Raw genomic sequence first — 18,803 nt, forward strand, 5'->3', positions numbered from 1 at the left:
CCTGGTGCTGTGAGGTAGCAGTACTAACCACTGAGCCACAGTACCACCCTCAGGGGCTCTGTGCCCTGCAGGAAGAAGATAGCCCGCTCTTGAGAGCTGCCAGCAAAGCCACTCATTCAGGAGCTGCAGCAACAGTGCACACTAGTGGCCAGTGCTGGAACAGCAAGGAGTTCCGATGAGAAGGAATATGGCCATTGGATTTCAAGATAAGCTTGGACATTTTGATCAAAGACCACCATACATAGACACACACACACGCACCACATCTCCATCTCAGACAAAAACACACACATTCCACATCCTCCTCTCAAACACACCACACATCTCCCTCTCAGACATACTCACACACTAACTACATCCCTCTCACACACACTCACCCTACATCTGACACACACACAGACACACCTCACATCTCTCTCTCTCTCTCACACACACGCGCACACACACACGCCTCTCATACCCACCCCAATATCTCACACAAACACACACCGCATCTCCCTATCACACACACACACACTTCGCATTCCCCCCTCTGTCTCTCACACACACATACACACTCTTCCCATCCCATTCCCCAAAAGGAGGTAATTCCTTGTCCCCACTTAATCCAAACTTCTTTTCCAGCTCCCCTGGACCACTGGTGAAATGAACTCCTTCAGATGACAGTAATTAACATCAAGAGGCCTAGGGGCAGATGATTCGCTTGAATCCTTAGCTGCTCCTCCCCACATCTCACTGCTTCATTTGTGGAGGGGGCAGCAGTTTGTGGATGGGCAGAAAGGACATCAGACTCACAGCTCGTTTTATTTTAAGACTCCTCCCAAATACAGTGGTGGGGTGGGGAAGTGGGAGTAAACCTACGAAACCAGTGTCTGCTAACGTGATTAAAGCTGTTAGCTGCTGCCTCAGTTCCATTGGAAAAGGGCGTTATCGGGGAAAGGATAGTTCTTTCTCGGGAAAAGGAAGCACATAACTGCAACTGGAACCTGGAATGGGATTAAAATGGGTAGAGGGTTGTACTCAAGTTCTCACTTTGGTTAAAGGATGTTTCATGGGTGAATGAGGAGCTCCAAAATAAAGCAAGTTACATAACAGCATCAGAGAGCTAGCACAGCGTGATAGGTTGAATGGCAACAATCGGTGCTGTCATTTTCCCATGATTTGATCAGCTTCTGTAACTCAGTGAAAACTCCGAGAGTCTGCTGGCAAGCCAGCCGAGAGAGAAAGGAGCAGCAGCTTTAACAATAACAGCAATTAGAAAGGAAAATGGAAACTTAACAACAGATTATGAATGCATTAATGATGCCTCTAAAGCTTATTACCAACAGTCAGCGGGCAGCCTTCCAGCCAAAAAAGAAATGGACAAAATTACTTTGAAAATTAAATTACAGCCTCTAATGGAGAAGGATGAGGAAATGGATCAACCAAGAGCAATGAAGCAGACTCAATCAACAACCCTGCGTCTGCCTCAGCACCAAATAAGGAAGCTCAATCTTATTATTCCAAAATAAGTGGCACAACAATAGGGTACAGCTGGGCCATTGATTCACTGAGGTAACCTTGACAACTGTTGAGAATACAAAATACTTAGGAGAGCATTATATTGGGTTGCCAAAAGATGTTAACCAAGGACTGTTCTCTCTCGTCGATGGGGTTTTGTGTTGTAGGTCCCCTGTTTATAGCACGTTCAGTTCACATGGAGCATTTGTGGCTGGGAGAGGGTTTGATGATTAAACACTGACAATGGTAGAATACCTGCATTTTCAGATATTTTACATGGAGCCATTGTGAAATACCAGTTCAAGTCTCACTTCAGGGATTGATAGCCATGGAAAATAATACTAGAATCCAGATCAATGAATTGGTCGACCAACAATCTGAAACTTTTCCAAGCAGAAGGAGTGGGAGAGTTTCCTAATCTGGCAGAGCCTCCCTTGCTGAAAACACTGTGAGTACACCTAACCCTCAAGAAGGCAGATCACAACCATTTTCTCCCAGTAAATTAGGGAGGAGAAATAATTGCTGTCTGGGACAGAGAGATCCACATCCCACGAATGAATAAAAGTAAAACTTGCTTAAAGCAAAGACACTTAACTTCAAGTGAACCAATTCCACTCAAATTCACAGAACACTCTCTGAAGGCTTACTGGGGTCATACAGGAATGATGGTTGATCTGCTAATCCCCAACTCCACTTTCCTGCTCTATCCCCATAGCTCTTGATTCCCTTGACTAAAAATGTACCTTTGAAAGCCCTCTGCAGTAAAGTTAAAAATCACACAACACCAGGTTATAGCTCAACAGGTTTATTTGGAAGCACTAGCTTTCGGAGCATTGATCCTTCATCAGGTGATTGTGGAGTATAAGATTATAAGACACTGAATGTATAGCAACAGCCTAACACTGGCTTCTCCAAACCATGACTACGTCTGCAGTAAAGATTAGATTTCTTAGATTAGATTAGATTAGATTTACAGTGTGGAAACAGGCCCTTCGGCCCAACAAGTCCACACCGACCCGCCGAAGCGAAACCCACCCACCCCTACATTTACCCCTTACCTAACACTATGGGCAATTTAGCATGGCCAATTCACCTGACCCGCACATCTTTGGACTGTGGGAGGAAACCGGAGCACCCGGAGGAAACCCACGCAGACACGGGGAGAACGTGCAAACTCCGCACAGTCAGTCGCCTGAGTCGGGAATTAAACCCGGGTCTCAGGCGCTGTGAGGCAGCAGTGCTAACCACTGTGCCACCGTGCCACCCACTACCACTGTGCCACCGTGCCACCCACCAAAGATTTCCATTAAGTCACAACTCCATGAGAGATGAAATTTCTCCTCACCTCTGGCTTAAATATTCACCACCCCAATCTCCCCCACCCCCACACAAGGGGCAGCAACCTCTCTTCATCGACCTAGTAAGTTCCCTAAGAATCTAGCATATTTCAAGAATGTCACCTCTAAATTCCAATGGTGTAGGCCCAATCTACTCAACCCTCCACATAAGACAACACCACCCCTCCACTCCACTCCAAAAAAATGGTATCAGCCTCATCAATTTTCTCTGGATTGCCTCCTTGCTGGAAGATTCGGCTCTATGATTTTAGATGAAAAAATCATTAGTATTGTTGGAAATGTGTGTGTGTAAAAAGTGAGTGAGCAACGACAGTCTAGGTGGACTCCTCTGGATCAATACTCTTCAGCAGTCCCCAGTATCTGAAGCTTTGAACAAGCTGAGATTGTACTTCTGAACTCAATAAAGGTTGTGAAGTTACTTCCAAAGTGTTAACTTCTCTCAGCTACGTGATAAGTGAACAGTTTTATTCAAGAGCAATATTCCAACAACCGAGAGTGAATATGAAACTGGAGATTTTACAATGTGTGTCCTGAATACCCAGCAAGAGTGTTGCCTGAATGAAAATCATTTCTGTGGTTATTACCGGACTGATTCAGCGACCACCCTGATCTTCCATAATAAGACGAATAAACACATTTTGTATATCATGAAGAGTAAAAGTGAGGGCAGGAGGAACAACTTCAAGTCCTTTGAAACGTTCTAGAGAATTGAGACAAAGTTACCTGTAATCCTAGCTTTTTTCTGCTTAACCCTCAAACCGTTCCACACAGCCATTCAACAAGACGAAGATGTTAAAGAAATTGCACTAGACATTGATTTAAACTGTCATTTACATGGATGCTATTTTTGCTATGATTAATGAGTTACAGTCACAATGCCTATATTAATGAGGACTATATACAAATAGAGATTGCTGTCTCAATACTCTATAATGTTGTGAAGATCTGAGACCATATCTCCATTTAAAGTTTGATACCCTGGAGAATATGAGAAATTGGTTCATTAGATGGTCAACAATGAGGTCTAAAATATACTGGAATCTTAATTAAAAGAAAATTGCAAAGTAAACACAATAATCTTTACAATTATGGCTAAATTACAATTATAGGTAACTCTGCTCTTGTCATTATAAAATAGAAGAGAAACAATAAAGAGAAACTGCATGGCCTGAACCATTTATAGAATAATAAAAGCAATTTAAAATATGATAACATTGTTGACATTAAAACACAATCCCAAGGTGGTTTACAGGAGGCGAGAGAAGTGAGCACTGAACCTGTAAATGATTCAGCTTAAAATACAATAGACATTCCTCATGCAAATCAATAGACTTGTGACTGCCGTCTTGCTTGATTGGAAAGCCAAATTGGAATTTGGCAAATTCTGAAGAGAGGGGTTAGGATTAGGAAATCCATTGTGGCATTATTTAGTATGCCACACTTGATCTCTCTCTATGAAAAATACATAATCCCTTTCAATAGCACGTACCCTGAGAGGTTTTGGCTACAGCCATTGTCTATGTATTTGTGACATTTCTGCTCCAACCCAGGATTCAGATTTTAAATCAGTCAGCAAATCACATGGGATGGAAGTCCTATTAAATTTGCAGCAAGTGGAAAGTCCCCCACCCCATGATGAGCTTTATTTTAATATGCAATTTTAAAATGTTCATTCATGGGATACAGACAGCACTGGCCGGGCCAGCATTTATTGCCCATCCCTAATTGCCCAGACGGTAGTTAAGAGTCAACTATTTTGCTGTGGGTCTGGGGTCCCATGCAGACCAGACTAGGAAAGAGCAGCAGCTCCCTTCCCTTGGAGTGATTGGAATGAAGGGCCGGTATATCTTTTTACAATGAAATCCTTGATTGGGGTTTTTAACTCAGGCCAATCAGGGAGCTCTGGCTGACAGATATTAGCAGGAGGTTTAGAAAGGTTTCCTCAGTCTAAGGAATGGCTTTGAGCTGGCTGGTCAGAGCCCATGCACTTTGCCCATGTAAATAAAGGAGGAGAAGATGAAGACTGCAGATGGTGGAGATCAGAGCCGAAGAGTGCGGCGCTGGAAAAGCACAGCCAAGCAGGCAGCATGCGAGGAGCAGGAGAGTCGACATTTTGGGTATAAGCCCTTCATCAGGAATGAGATTTGTGGCCCAAGGGAGCTGAGAGATAAAGAGAAGGGGGGTGGGGCTGGGGGGCAGCTATCTGGGAATATGATAGGTAGATGGAGATGGGGATGAAGGTGATGAAGCATGCAAAGGAAATTAAAAGATCAAAAGTTTATCCTTGCTGTGCAGTACCACCTCTGCATGCAAATGCACAGTTATCCAAATTGTCTTGATCCACTTCTTCATATACTAAATTGATGGTACTCATTAAGTTAAAAATCACACAACACCAGGTTATAGGCCACCAGGTTTGCTTGGAAGCACTAGCTTTCAGAGTGCTGCTTGTTACCTGATGAAGGAGCAGAGCTCTGAAAGTATTACTTTCACATAAACCTGTTGGACTATAACCTAGAGTCATGTGATCTTTAACTTTGGGGAAAGTGAGCACTGCAAATGCTGGAAATCAGAGTCGAGAGTGTGGTGCTTAAAAAGCACAGCATGTCAGGCAGCATCCGAGGAGCAAGAGATTCGACAATTCGGGCAAAAGCCCTTCATCGGGAATGAGGCTTCCTGATGATTTTTGACTTTGTCCACCACAGTCCAACACTGGCTCCTCCACATCATAGATACTCATTAAAATTACACAACAGGAAAAGCCAGAAGTATGACAGTTTGTTGTTGGAATTTAATAACATTCACTTATTACCACTCACTCCCTGAAAAAAATGAAGGCAAAGCAATAAAACTGACAAGAAATGTTATTTGTATCAACATGATTAATGGCATGGTCCAGGGATTTGTGTTGGGGCCCCTCTTGTGCTCCATGAATGAATGGTGTGCTATGGACATGGAGGGATTAATGCAGACATTTAATAATGTTGCTCAAATTAAAATGCAAACAAAGGAATGTGTGGGAGATTATAGGATTTGAAGAAGTGAGCAGATACATAGCAAATGCAGTTCAATGTAGTTAAATGAGGGATACATATTTTGGGACAAACACAGAGAATGAAAATATGCCGTCAATGGAACAAAAGGAATTAGAGTTTGTAAGATCTAGGGTATGGATTTTCAAACATTTATAAGTAAGATTGTACATGGAGAAAGTACAAAGAGATTTCTGGATTTTCTCTAGATTAATTAACATAATGTTGAAGAAAGGATTCTGTATATAATGGGACATAGACTAGTTCATGTTGGAAGACAATGGACAGAATGTTTTCAGGTTCAGTTGAAGTGTTTTGCCAACTCAAATTCATGGTCCATCATGTCTCAGGGTGAGGAGGTGTGAAGCTGGAAAAGCACAGCAGGTTAGACAGCATCCAAGGAGCAGGAAAGGCAATGTTTTGAGTGGAAACCAATCATCAAGACAAAGGACTTCCGCCCAGAACATTGACTTTCCTGCTCTTCGGAAAATCTAACCTGCTGTGTTTTTCCAACTTCACATCTATTGACTCTTGCTTCCAGCATCTGCAGTCCTTACTGTCTCCATGTCGGCGGGTGACATTTTTCAAACAATCTCCAGCTCTTCATCTCATTCATTATGAAATCTCACCTTTTGTGCAAATTTTATGGAGTTCGCTGCGGTTGGAGAGATGGTAACACCTGATACTGCTTGAGACCTTATGCCAGGCTGCCCACCATTTCAGATGTTTCCATTGAAAGTAGCCATCACACTGTGGTGTTTGAACCCCAATATGCATGACATAGCCCAGAGGAAAGGAAAGCTGACTCTATGCTTCACAAACAGGGACTTGGAGTAGATGGAGTAGATGATAATCCATTGCACATCTGACCACAGGGGGTAATAATGCTGGCAGAATCAGCCAGCCTGCACCCACATTGAAGGCTGTGTCTATAGTTATAGTGAAAGTGAAAAGGGACACTCAGCAGTGCAGGAAGAGGGTCAATAATCTGCAAGGGCTCGCCCTTCCCACTGCTACCTCACAATCCCAGAGTCAGCACACAATCCAACAGTGCCACTGCACACCCATTCCACCACGTCTCATGGACTGCCACTCCCTATCGCAAAGTATGTACTTACAGTTAGTAAGGGAGCTCTCCCCACTTGATCCTCCCAATTTCTTAAACCCTCCTGCTGTCCACCCTCTTTACTCACTCACCAAAGGCATCTCACCATCTCCCTTGCTCTTCCATTAATTTCCATCGTATGTCATCCTTCACTTTGCCTGAACAAGGGACCTCTGGCCCACACCCAGGACTGAAACCAGACAAGCCTTTTAATTGATAATGATGATTGTCCCTGATGGTTCAGACAGCTTCATCCACCCAGGGGACTGTTCCCTTTGACTATCACATATTGCCATTTGCTTGCAACGTGTGCTGTGCAAACTGTTGGCACTGGCTGAAGGCTTGGTGTTGATATAGCATGGAGCTGCACAATGGTATAACCACCCTGCCCCTTGACTGTTCAGTACTTCCCAGCCGCCTGCCTCTCCCTATGTTGAAAAGTAATACAAGCCGCAGACACTGGCCGCCTGTCACTGAGCATTGAGTTTCCTGTGCAGTAAGAATGCAATGTGAACTATACAGAGGTAGGCATGCACCACCTGCATCTAGGAGAAAGTGAGGACTGCAGATGCTGGAGATCTGAATCGAGAGTGTGGTGCTGGAAAAGCACAGCTGGTCAGGCAGCATCCAAGGAACAGGAGAATCGATGTTTCAAGCATAACCCTTCATCTGCATCTACCTGTTGCCTTCCCAACTACCTTCCCCCCAACAATCCCCTCCTATTTATCTCTCATCCCCCTCCCCCCCGCCACATTCCTTATGCCCAAAACACCGATTCTTCCACTCCTCAGATGCTGCCGAACCTGCTGTGCTTTTCCAGCACCACACTTTTCAACTCCTAAGTAAGCACAGAAAGGGGGTAAACCAAACAATAAAAAGTTTTGATCATCGCAAAGTATGTACTTACAGTTAGTAAATATGAAGATGCAATGATTTAATTGGATTCATGAGCATGCAGTGATTTGAACGGATATTATAATAATGTACACAGATTTGAGTATGATTAGGTAATATAGTCATGCATAATAACTTTGAATGAAAAGTAGAATGAGCACTGTGCTAAGTGGGTATAAATATGTAACCTTTTTATTGAAACCCTTTTAGTCTGTAAAAATTGTATAAAAGTATTGTTTTATCATAAATTGGAGAGTTATTCACCATACTTAATGGGTACATCTCCCAGGCATATATGACTAAACATTTAGACAAAAAAAGTCAAGATTAGAGTGGTACTGCAGCATCCGAGGAGCAGGAAAATCGACGTTTTGGGCAAAAGCCATTAATCAGGAATCCTGATGAAGGGTTTTTGCCCGAAACATCGATTCCCCTGCTCCTCAGATGCTGCCTGATCTGTTGTCTTTTTCCAGCACCACTCTACCATTCTAACCTTGACTCTGATCTCGGGCATCATTTTCACTTTTAGACAAACAAACCTCAGTCTTTAAGAGATTAAAGGGTTAAAATTTTTCCTTTTCAATGCAAGGTAAGCAGTGTTCCCTCTGAGCTGTGTGCATTTGCAGCTGCTTCAATTGGCATTAACACACCAGCCGTAACATTAACTTCCTATTCCAGATGTTGCTGTGGCATGTGGATCTCGGAGTCTTGCGAAGCCAGAAGGAACATTAGTGGGAACGGTGTCCAAAAGATGCTTTGTATGCAGTGGCATGTGTGTTCCTGTATGCAAATGTCCATGAAGGTGAAGTGTTGAAGAGCCGAGTAGGTGTGAGTGATGTTAGATGTGGTGACCTGATGTGTTGCTAATGCCAACTTGCCTGGATGAAGTGTCAGAAGGATGGAGCAGCAATGCCATTGGTACAAAAAAGCAGCTGCCAGGATAACCAACTGCTAGGTATTCACTCGGAGAGACTTGTGGGAGTTTGATCCATCTCTTTTCTTGGTGGAAGAGAGGACCATTGGAAGGGGCCTATAAATGAAGTGAACTGGGGCTTTAGTGAGTTGGAAATTTTCTGGAATAAGGTAGTCACATCTCCATGGTCAGGAAGCAGAGTGGATGGCATGCCCCTGTCTGCATCAATGGTGCTGAGGAGGAGATGGGTGAGAGGCTCAAGTTCCCGGGAGTAAAGATCACCAACAATCTGTCCTGGTCTACCCACGTTGAAGTGACAGACAAGAAAGTACAACATCTCTACTTCCTCAGGAGGCGAAGGAAATTGGGCATGTCCACAAAGATTCTGACCAGCCTTTGCAGATGCACCATAGAAGGCATTCTATCTGGTTGCATCACAGGTTGGTATGACAACTGCCTTTCCCAAGACCACAAGGCCCTGTAGAGAGTCATGAACACGGCCCAGTCCATTAGGGAAACCAGCCTTCAATCCATCGACTCTGCGTGCACTTCCCGCTGCCTTGGGAAAGCTACTAACATCATCAAAAACCCTTCCCACCCCAGTTATACTCTCTGCCACCCTCTTCTGTCAGGCAGAAAATGTAAAACTTTGAAAACACATACGAACAGATTCATGAACAGCTTCGTTCCCACTGTCATTAGTCTTTTGAATGGATTTCTCAAATGTTAATTCTGATCTCTCTCTTTGCACTTTCTCTGTGGCTGTAACACTGTATTCTACACTCTCTTCTGTCACACTGATGCATTTTGTATGGTACAATCAGCCTGTGCAGCACAGAAAACAACAGTTTTCATTGTATCTCGGTACACGTGACAACAGTAAATCAATCAATCAATCGTCATTTAAGGCTTTAAAGGTACACGAGGAAAAATATTTTTCAACACTGAGAATCTGATTTTCCTCAACTTTCTCACAATTACTCATGCCACAACAGGAAGAGGAAAATTTGTTCCTTTGGATATCCCACAACAGAAAGGACACTACAGCTAAAAACAAAGGCACAATGTACATTGACGAGGTAAATCGGAAATCTAGGAGAAAATGAGGACTACAGATGCTGGAGATCAGAGCTGAAAATGCGTTGCTGGAAAAGCAGGTCAGGCAGCATCCAAGGAGCAGGCGAATCGACGTTTCGGGCATGAGCCCTTCTTCAGGAAATCTGGTAAATTTAGTGTGAGGAAAAGATTTCAAAAACTGTATCTAAATTCACAAGAATACAGAAAGCTGAAGGAGGATTTTAATGAGAGTGTAAAAAGCATTAAAAACATTTGACATAATACACTACTGTGACTAGATGGTGGATCAATGACAAAGGATTGTTAAAGTAAAAATTGTACTTCCGCAGTTTGAAAAGAATTAGATGAATATAAATATTTACACATTCAAGGAAAGAGCAGGAACAATGGATAGGTTCCAGAGCTAGAACTAGCATGTGTGGTTAAATGAGATTCATATTCTGAATATTTGATAATTCAATAATCTCTTGACATCTTTAGAATTCCAATGTGTACTAGAGAAAGTGCTAGAAACTGAATGTCTACATCCAGATCGCTCATTTCTAATAAATATTTTAACAGGAAAAGCTAAAATTTCACTGCTGTCCTTGTGCTACATATCAGCGTCATAGAGTTATGAAGAGCTGCAGCACAGAAAAAGGCCCTTCAGCCCATCGAGTCTGTGCTAGCCAGAAACAAGCACCTAAGTATTCAAGGTGTGCTTTTCCAGCACCACTCTAATCCAGAACCTAAGTATTCTAATCCTATTTTCAAGCATTTGGCCCAGGAAAGTCTTTGTTTTCTGGACCTCCTGTTTCTTGGATTACCTCTACATCCCTGGTCATTGATTCCCTCCACCAAGGTGAAAAGTTTCTTCCTATTAACTTAATCTATGCCCCTCTTATTTTTATACACCTCAATGATGACCTTCTTCAGTCTTTGAAGGAAAACAATTAGAGGCTGTCCAGACAACAGAACTTACTGGAAAAACTCAGTAGGTCTGTGAAGAGAAATCATGGTGAACGTTTCGGGCCTAGCAACCCTTCCTCAGAGGAATCCTCTGTTCTTTCAGTTTTTACAGAGTCTGCCCAATCTCTCTTCTTAACAGGAACTCTCCTGCTCGGGCAACATCCTCTGCACCCTCTCCAGCGTAATCACATCCCTCCTATAAGTTGGATTCGAGACCTACACACAATTCTCTAACTGAAGCCTAACTTCTTTTGCAGTTCCAGAATAACTGTCCCTGCTCTAGAAATTCGCATTTTGACAAGTATCCCATATGCCTTCTTGACATTTCATCTACCTGTTCTGCTATGTTGAGGGACAGGTGGACATCTGAAAATGTGTTGCTCTGCTTGTCATGGGCCACTCAGGTGTTTTCCCTTACTTGAGCTGGCTCAGTGTGAGTGTGTGCAAGGACTCTCCTCCTTGAAGGTGTCAGAGGGGAAGGGGACTATCCCTGAACCAGCTGCCCAACATTGAGAGAGCTGAAAAATAAATAAATAAATAAACAGGAGATTAAAAAAAAAGAAAAAAGACAGTGTCGTAGGTTCAGAAAAAGAAAAATAAACAGGAGATTGGGGAAAATATAAGCACTACCGCAGTTAGGCAGTAGTGTGGGGGTAATAGAAAAAAAGAAAATGAAAAAAAGGGGAAAAAAGCAAAAAAAAAGGAGATTAAAAAAGAGAAAAAAAAAGAAAATGTGTTGCTGGTTAAAGCACAACAGGTTAGGCAGTATCCAAGGAATAGGAAATTCGACGTTTCGGGCATAAGCCCTTCATCAGGAAGGGCAGGTGGACATGCAAACCAAGATTTTTCTGATCCTCAGTGCTCCCCAGGGTCTTATCATGTATTCCATCACCTTGTTTGTCCTCCCCAACTGCATCACCCCACACTGATACTGGATTGTAATCGATTGCCACTGATCAGCCAATCTCACCTGCCCAGTGTTGACTTTTCTTGACTAAAGGCTTTCCCCAGGTTATGAATGCCTGACTTACCAACTGACCTCCATAAAGCCTATTATTTTTTTAAAAATCGAGTTACATACAATGGTTCGTACTAACCAACGGGCAGACTATTTTGCACAACGCTCAAAACGCTGCACATTTTCAGCGATTCGTTACCCCAAGGGAGAACAACACCACGGCGTTGTCACCATTTTAAGTCAGATCGCGTAGACATTGTTGTGTTGTGACTTAAAGTTTTCATGTGTTTACCCTCATAATCATGGCTTCAAAGTGTAAATCTGATGCAAGTGATATGATGCATTGAAGAAAAGGAAAATAATCACAATTGAAATAAAAGTGGAAATAATAAAACGATCAGAGAGAGGTGAAACGCCAACAAACATTGCAAAAGTGTTAGGCTACAGTCGGTCAATGATCAGGACAATTATATAGGACAAGGGGAGAGTAATGGAGCGTGTAAGAGGCTCTGTCCCAATGAAAGTGACAATTGTCATGAAGCAATGCAGTGGTTTAATGGAAAGACTATTGGTAATTTGGTTAGAGGATCAAAATCAGCATAGTATATACAAATACTAAGACAAATAATTGCCCAAATGATGCTAGATGTGAACCGTATTTAACTGTTCTGAATTATATACAAATTCAACTTATGAACAGACTTTAAAACAGAACTCGTTCATAACCCGGGCGACTTGCTGTAATTCCTGTCACTCATATAATTCTTTCGCTCAGAATTGCTTCCAATGCCCAGCACGGTGGCTCAGTGGTTAGCACTGCTGCCTCACAGTGCCAGATTCCTGGGTTCGATTCTGGCCTCGGGCGACTGCCTCTGCACTCTCTGTGTAGGGTTTGCACGTTGTCCCCGTGTCTGTGTGGGTTTCCTCTGGTTTCCTCCCACAATTCAAAGATGTGCAGGTTAGATGAATTGGCCATGCCAAAATGCCCACAGTGTTAGGGTGCATTAGTCAGGGATAACTATAGGGTCGAGGAATAGGTCTGGGTGGGTTACTCTTTGGAGGGTCAATGTGGACTTGTTGGGCCAAAGGGCCTGTTTCCATACTGTAGGGAATTTAATTTATCCTACTGAGGTTAGACTGGTCCGCTTGGAGATTCCTGGCCTATCTGTTGCCCCCTTATTGAATCATGAATGTTTAAATAAGTTACGCTGGGAAGGGAAGGTATGGGATCTGTGGAAAAGAGGGAGGGGCAAGCTCATTCACTTCTGTGTGGGATACCCTAAAATCCTGACTTAGTGCCAGAGACCCCTGTAAATATTCTGGAGACCTCTGATCTATCTTCTGAGTGCTATGACATGGACTGGGTGGACAAACTCAGAATTCACACGACATCAGGTTATAGTCCAATAGGTTTATTTGAAATCACTAGCTTTCGGAGCACTGCCCCTTCTTCAGGGCTATGATCTGGTGTCATATGACTTCTGATTCCAATTGGTTAGCAGAGCTACCGAACGTGAAGCAATGTTTCTGAATGTACTTTTTGTTGATGTGCTACAAAACAAACATTGTACTGGTGAGGCAATAAATGCAAAAAGCAAAATGAGAAATGTTGTGAGACAAACAGAAATATGAGTACCTGACGAACCCATTAAATTCTCTTGAGGAACTCATTTTGAAAATGTATGATCTGAAGGGAAGAATGAAGTGCAATACAGCTGGGTTTACATGGTACTGCTCCTAAAGGTAACCTCAGCTCATTCAGCTATGCATGGAATATTCTTATCCATTTGGAATAAATTAAATCTAAGTTTGTATTTCCCATTTTGATATGTTCTAGGACAATAGGGAGGCATGCAGCTTCTCGGTGAATGCAGTTAAATGCATTACTTGTAATACAAGATTCTTGACTTTTCATTAGATTCATCGAATCATGAACAGCATGTGCAGCTCAGTCTCTGCCTCACTGCAACTGAGGCCTAGGTTTGATTCCAGTCTCGAGCGACCGTCTATGTGGAGTTTGCACATTATTCCCATGTCTGTGTGATTTTCCACTGAATGCTCTGGTTTCCTCCCATACTCCAAAGTATGCAGGCCGGGTCGATTAGCCATGGTAAATGTGGGATTAGGGTGGGATGCTCTTCAGAGAGCTGGTTCTGACTTGATGGGTTGCATTCTGTACAAGATTCTTGGTTTATCATTATCTCCATTAATCCATTAATCATTTATCATTATCTCCAGTTAATTGCATTCCTCAACACAAGTGTAAAAGATATTGCCATTAGTCAGAAATGTCAGTATATTGATGTTCAGGGTATGATGCCAACAAAATGGAAGTACGACTATGTGGATAGCTCTTGATTAGACAGGATAACCAATTACAAAACAAAGATATTTTAAGGAACATAACAGACTGTACCTCAGATCAAATTGACTCAGAAATAACACAATATGATATGGCATGTAAAACCAATGAGATGAAGAGCTTTAATTTTTGCAATTGCATCTAGTTGGTCAGATATTAGAATGAATAATAGCTAATGCATGAAACCGGAAGGTAGGAATTGATAGCTGGTGAAATCGACAAAGCTGAATGATTTTTGAAGTTAAGTGTTGAGCTGGACAGTATTTTGAGTGAGAATCCTGTCATTATACAAGTGAAGATGTTATCTTTGACTAAGTACTAAGATAATAAACTACAATATTAAAAGCTTTGACCAGGCCTTAGAGACACATTGTTTAGAGATATTACATGAATTAACGATTTTGAGATGATGCTCATCATTTGAGCTGTTTGGATAGATTGTCAATTTTGCTTTTAATCCATTCCATTAGATTTTGGGAAGTAACATCAATACTGATTTTATAAGATAATAAATGAGCAACAGAGGAACCATCAGGGAGACAATGAGTCAATCCCATACCAGTGATAGCGCTAGACAATGAATCAAAAACCCAGGCTAACATTGTGTGGATGGATTCAAATTTTAAAATGAAAACTGGAATAAAAAGCTTGACTATTGGTGACCATGTAAATACTGTCAATTGTCACAAAAACAAAACGTGCTTCATTAACATCCTAGAGGGAAAGAAATCTGCTATCTGCTCTCGTCTACACATGACTCTGGACCCAAAACAACATTCTTGACTCTTAATTGCCCTCTTAGAAATTGGAGATGAGCAATAAATGCTGACCTAGCCAGTGACACCCACATTAATAGATAAAATCCACTTGGAGTGGTTGGTTGGGAGCCAGTATACCTGCTTCATTGACCCCACAAATATCCATTTCCTCTATCATTAACTTGCAGTAGCAGAGGTATGTACCATTGACAAGATGAAGTTAAAAATCACACAACACCAGGTTATAGTCCAGCAGGTATATTTGGAAGCCCACTAGCTTTCGGAGCATCATTCCTTCATCAGGTGGTGAAGGAGCAGTGTTCCGAAAGCTAGTGCTTCCAAATAAACCTGTTAGACTATAACTTGGCGTTGTGTGATTTTTAATTTTGTACACCCCAGTCCAACACCGGCATCTCCAAATCATGACTGTTGGACTATAACCTGGTGTTGTGTGATTTTTGACTTTGTACACCCCTGTGCAACACCAGCACCTCCAAATCATATCTACAAGATGCATTGCAGAAACTCATACAGATTCCTCTGACAACATCTTCGAAACAACGATCACTTCCATTTAGAATAAAAAAGGCAGCAAGTATATACCACTGACAAGTTCTTCACCAAGTCACTCACCATTGAGACTTGGATAGCTACATTACTGATGAAAGCGAGGTTTGAGAAGATTTGTAGCTCAGGGTAAGGTTTTGGATGTAGGTTTGCTCGCTGAGCTGGAAGGTTCATTTCCAGATGTTTTGCTACCCTACTAGATAACACCTTCAGTGGGCCTCAGGTGAAGCAATGATGTAAATTCCTGCTTTCTATTTATATGTTTGGGTTTCTTTGCGTTGGTGATGTCATTTCCTGTGGTGATGACATGTCCAGAAACCCTAGCCACTCTCCCCTACATCAAAGACATCTCAGAAATGACTGCCAGACTACTCAGACCCCTTGGCATCATGGTAGCCCACAAACCCACAACACACTAAAACAGCAGCTAATGAACTTGAAAAATCCTATACAGACAATGAGCAAAACTAACATCATTTACGAAATACCATGCAAGGACTGTAACAAACACTACATTGGACAAACAGGCAGAAAACTAGCCACCAGAATACATGAACATCAACTAGCCACAAAAAGACATGACCCTCTCTCACTAGTATCCTCACATGTGGATGAGGAAGGACACCACTTCGGCTGGGACAACACATCCATCCTAGGACAAGCCAAACAAAGACATGCACAAGGATTCCTAGAAGCATGACATTCCAACTGGAACTTGATCAACAACCGTGTTGGGTTAGACCCCATCTACCAGCCAGTGAGAAAAGGAACAGGAAGTGACTTCACCACAGGAAATAACATAACCACCGGAAATGACATCGCCGACCCAAAGAAACCCAAACATATAAATAGAAAGCAGGAATTTTCAGCATTGCTTCACATGAGGCCAACTGAAGGTGTTGCCTAGTAAGGTAACAAAATGTCTGGAAATGAACCCTTCAGCTCAGCGAGCAAACCTACATCCATTACTGGTAATGCCAATGCCATGTTGTGGGCGGCACGGTGGCACAGTGGTTAGCACTGCTGCCTCACAGCGCCTGTAGACCCGGGTTCAATTCCCGACTCAGGCAACCGACTGTGTGGAGTTTGCACGTTCTCCCCGTGTCTGCGTGGGTTTCCTCCGGGTGCTCCGGTTTCCTCCCACAGTCTAAAGATGTGCGGGTCAGGTGAATTGGCCATGCTAAATTGCCCGTAGTGTTAGGTAAGGGGTAAATGTAGGGGTATGGGTGGGTTGCGCTTCGGCGGGTCGGTGTGGACTTGTTGGGCCGAAGGGCCTGTTTCCACACTGTAAGTCTAATCTAATCTAATCTAATAACATCAGAGGATGGAGGAGCATAAATACCAATTGAATCTGCCCTGCCCTTCAATGAGATTATGGATAGTCTAATCAGCCTCAACTCCACTTTCCTGCCTTTTCCCCATTACCTCCTGAATATACTTAATGACCCAGCCTCGACAGCACTCCGTGGTAAAGAATTCCTCAGATATCCTCCGAGAGAAGAAATTCCTCTTTGCCTCTATCTTAAATGTCTTAACTCCTGATACTGAGCTCATGCTCTCTGATCCCAGGCTCTCCCACAAGTAGAAACATCCTTTCTGGTCAAGTCCTCAAAAATCTTTCATCTTTCAATATGATCACCTCTCGTTCTTCTAAACTCCAAAGAGTACAGAGCAAACCTACTCAACCACTCCTCATTAGATAGTGTCCCCTCATTAGGCATATCCTGGATCAGCCTATGTGAACCTTCGCAGGACTGCCTCCTTATTGACTATCTCTTGAGAGATGCTGGTGAGCAGTGGTGGGCATCTTGGAGTTAGGGGAGGTAATATCATCAAATGTGATGCTGTCCATTACTTGCTAATGTCCTAGCTGGAAGGTTCATGCAACATAGAACACCATTGAGTAAGGTGAGAGTGAGCTGAAGAAGTAGATTGAATCTGACTGAAGTAAGATGCACTATAGTCATTGCTGACACCACAGCAAATGGTTGTTGGTGTAGATCTATTGCTCGATTAAAGAGACAAAAGAATGCGTTTGGAAAGAGAAAGGAAATGAGGAGTGCGATAAGGTTTGGCTACTGAGGCAAAACTACTTGTGGAACCTGATGGTCTTTTCCATTTTCCTGAAATGTGTTTGGTCGTTTATAGGAATGATCATTCGAGTAAGAGTGTGTGCAGTTAACTTTAGCACAAACAGGAGAGGATAGAAACCAGGAAAGAACAAGTTAGGAACCATACAACATAGGCCAGTTAGAACACTACTAATATTCTTCTATTGGATGGTAACATGTTCTACTTCCTGTTGCATTTGGATTTGACCATAAGATACAGGAACATAATGAGTGCATTCGGCCCATTGAGGCTGCTCCACCATTCATAGAGTATAAAACACACCACAGCACAGGAACAAGTCCTTCTGCCAACCATGTCTATGTCGCCATCTTTAAGTGTCAGTTGCACACCAGGAAAGCACTGTCAGATCAGATCTGCCCTACGTGGTTCCTGGCATCTGCCGCAGGCATGGCAGTCAAGAGGAAATCCGTGCCCTGCTTTCCTGCAGATGCCTATATTTCCTGGCAATCTAATTGGTGCAGGGGAGGTCTGTTCTCTTTCTGTAGGACCACCAAAGGAGGCCAAGGCTTCGTACCTCAGCAGGCTGGTCCCAGCTACTCAGGTCAGTGTAGTCCTAATCATCCGGAGGAAAGCCCAGGCTATAGGTCAACGATCTTCTCCACATCACCAGGACAAATGCCACCATCTTCTCTCCGATACCTCATGCTCACTCTATCACTGCTACTGCTTCCACCAAGGCTCATGTTCCAGCATTCTGCATGCAGCAGCACTCTCACTCAGTCTCAACCACTTCCTCCCATATTACTCATTCTGCATAGCCTCCTCTCTCGCTCAGAGTACCTCACCACTTTAACCCCACTTGCACCAACAGCAACAGCCAGACCAGCCACATTCATCTCCCTTAATACCTGTCTCTCTCATTACAGGAGAAGACAACCATAACAGGATGGAACAACCCAGGATGAATGACCCCAGGCTGGCTTCTCTTCTTTTCTTACAAGGAGATGGTGCTTACCCTGATCTCCCTGAATGACTGTATGGCTGGATTTGTATTGGAGGTTACCCTTGACTTCCTGTGCTGAGATCCCCTGACTGAAGTCCTTGTCCTTGATTGGATGACCGTTGCTTGATTGCATCAGCTAGAAAAGTGTAAAATACTTTACACTTTTCTTTTTCCTTTGTGTGTGATGAACTTTGATGTTCTTTTCTGAAGCACATTGGCAGTCGCTTGTGACTTTTTTTTCATTCACGTGTGAGA

This window comes from Hemiscyllium ocellatum, chromosome 19, assembly GCF_020745735.1.
Source record: "Hemiscyllium ocellatum isolate sHemOce1 chromosome 19, sHemOce1.pat.X.cur, whole genome shotgun sequence".
NCBI classification, from domain to species: Eukaryota; Metazoa; Chordata; class Chondrichthyes; order Orectolobiformes; family Hemiscylliidae; genus Hemiscyllium; species Hemiscyllium ocellatum.